Source organism: Triticum dicoccoides, chromosome 5B (assembly GCF_002162155.2).
Source record: "Triticum dicoccoides isolate Atlit2015 ecotype Zavitan chromosome 5B, WEW_v2.0, whole genome shotgun sequence".
NCBI classification, from domain to species: domain Eukaryota; kingdom Viridiplantae; phylum Streptophyta; class Magnoliopsida; order Poales; family Poaceae; genus Triticum; species Triticum dicoccoides.
Window position 1 is genome coordinate 517,767,924 of NC_041389.1, and position 2,953 is coordinate 517,770,876.

A 2,953-nucleotide genomic window follows, 5' to 3' on the forward strand; every position below is an offset into this window, starting at 1 on the left:
CAATAGGCAAAGGGTGTACTTATGAACAGACATAAGCAGACACCATATCAATAGCTAACAGCATCACACAACAACCCGATCACACATCAAGATGGATTGATGGAAATGGAAAGATAAAGTATGCTCTTGCAGTAGAACCAAGTGTAATAATGATTATAAGCACAGGTATGTACATTTGAAAAAATAGAAGATTAAGAAAGGGGAACATGCATAAAAAAACTTTCGAAAAGTAGTAGTAATTTCACCTCTGCAATAGAGAAAGTACAATTAGTTGGCTTTTCCTACTGATGGCTAATTGCCTGGATAAAAAATGAGCAGTAGGTATAATGATGGTGTTATTTTCTTGCGCAAGCACCAAAACTTCGCCGAGAAGGTAAAATATATTGGGAGCATTGTACCTTTATTTTCCCTATAATCCTTGCCCTTGCTTCTAGACTATATGATGGCAATGCGAGCTAGCCAGCGTCTTCATATTAGTCCGTCCAAAAAGCACACCAAAGTTAACAGTTGGATTGATTGTATTATCTCTGAAATGCCATTATCAAAAATTTAGTTGACGCTAAATAGTAAATAGAAGTGCAGGGCTTGCTTATCACACTTACTTAGGACTCATGGGCCTTATCTAATTCCTCTCCAAAGCAAACCATCTCTCTATGCGAAATAGGCAATAGATATAAGCAAAAAATGCTATATACCAAAGAGTATATGACAATCTAAACTGAAGTGCTGCTCACAAGAAACCGAATATGATAACATGTTATTGCTCACTCTAATAATATATAAGGTGTTGGAAAGGAGGGGGTCTATTTTATTTATACAATTTAGTTTAGTGATTTGGTAAAAGATAAGGGCAAGTCCAAACCAGACATGCACGAGAGCCTCAAATACGTCGAGTCACTTTGATTAGATCATAATGAGAAGAAATGAAAAATAGTGGCAAATTCAGCACAAGGGAAAACAAGTTTTGCATCTACACAACAATGAAGCAAGGTAATGAGCTAAATTAATGGGCCTGGCACATATCTGATTCACTCTACACTTTACGCTTACATAGCATCACAGTAATCTCCACTCATAGGAAACCAAACAAATTGAAGATTAAGATTTGCATATGGTAAATGAAGGAATAAATCCATACGTGCAAGATAAATTCGTCGCATCGTGTTGCAAAACCAGAAAAGTAAAACCAAACCCCCTCTCCCAGAGCCTCTTCCCTATGATATTCTTAGACACCATGGGAATGATGGGGGCAGAAGTTTGGAGCTAGCCTGGAGAGGGAGACCATGGCACATTGAAAAGGAGAGGCTCTTTGTACAGCAAAACAGCTCAGTGCGCTCGGCAGGCAAGGTTGCGGAAGGAAGAGGAGTACAAAATCATGGCATGTGCTCTACTACACAGAAAAATCCAAAAATGCAGGAACAGGCGTGACTGTGTTCAAGAGAGATATAATTCACCTTGGTCTTCTTGATCAAATTCTTCCTCAAAATTCTTCTTATAGTCTCGACAGGTAACTAAAAGTTGAGGAATCAAAATACGATTATAAGAGAACCAGAGAATCAAGTAGTACAAATCGAGAGAAAAAAGATGCGGACGTAGGTGGGCAGTCTAGATTGGAAAGGAGTGGGAAGTGAAGGGGAGGAGGGGAGAAGCAAAGGTGGGAGGAGTGTTATGCCTTCTACCTGTCAATGCGTGGCTGCAGAGGGTCGGTCGCCTACGCCCGACGCCCGCGTTGCCGTGGCTCTGTCCAGATCGCAGATTGATCGAAGAAACCCGGGTGGCCGCCATCTTCCCAATCCACGAGGCCCCCAAGCCTCTCCTGCCTGGAAGCGCCTGTCGAGCCCTTCCACTCCATCGGGGTCGCTGCCAGTCTGTTCGATGCCCCGCAGGCCGCTGCAAAGAGAGCCAATAGGGTTGTAAATGATGCCAGTGAAGTCTTAGTGCTACCAACGGCTGCAAGCTAATCGAACACAAGCTTAAACAAGAAAGATACTTGAAGATTTATACCCTGGTGTTCATTATAAACAGAAAAGGTTAGGTGACAACGCTCAAACCTTCAGGTTACAATTTCATGTTTTCAATTCATTATTAGCATGTATCATAACTACAAGTGCAGTAATCTTTCCTTTGATTTAAGAATGATGGTAGCTGACTATTTGAGACCTTGTAGAGCAATCAAATAAGAACATACTTCCTATTTAAAAAGAAATACACATCCAACAAATAAGATGTCTGAATCTATCACATTACCTAGCCATCTCCAAACCATCATTCTCCTCAGGTTGGGATCCTATCGAACCAACCAAATCAATCAACCTCCATAAGTGGCCACTTCCACAAGCCCAGAAGAGCAAGAAATATTCCACAATCATGAGATCACCATAATCATTCAATCAGACAACATAAACGAGAGAGATGGGGATGGGTGGAACGCAACTTACATGTCAGGGTGGAAGACATGGCGTGCACCCGTGGTGGCGAGGAGGAGCTTTAGTAGGAGACCTGAATGACGGTTGCCCAGGGTTCCCCAAGAAAGATCACCGCAGAAGGTACCCCTCCTTGCCACACCGTCTAGCAGTGAACACCATGGAGGTCACATGTTCCTCGAGATCCCGCTGGCAACGAGCGCCATCTTTTGAACTTAATCAAGGGAAAATGCTGCATCGAGAGAAAAACAGTAAATAATCACATCCCGAAGAAAATCGAATCAAGGAAGAGTGTGCTTGTCACAAATGACTAATAAAGAGAAATATATTTCACCTACGGCTTTAACCATCGATCTGGCCATGGCGTTGCTGTCCATGGAGAGAAGCACATAGAGAGAGGGATGAGATGATAGGGGCATCGCTATAGCCACCGCAAGATCCTTGATTTCCCCGAGGTCTACTATGCCTTCCCTAGGGAGAAAGAGACCCAGCCAACAACTTGCAGCAAGATTAGCACCTATGCACATCAC

General features: G+C 42.6%; 1 long non-coding RNA gene across 1 annotated transcript; it reads right to left on the minus strand.

Moving 5' to 3' along the window:
* Window positions 1-500: 500 nt before the first annotated feature.
* Window positions 501-1,735, minus strand: LOC119305945. The gene is made up of 3 exons (XR_005148806.1): window positions 1,455-1,735; window positions 603-651; window positions 501-527 (listed from the first exon to the last, which is right to left on the minus strand). It is a non-coding gene; the product is annotated as an uncharacterized LOC119305945 (long non-coding RNA).
* Between the last annotated feature and the right edge of the window lie 1,218 nt (window positions 1,736-2,953).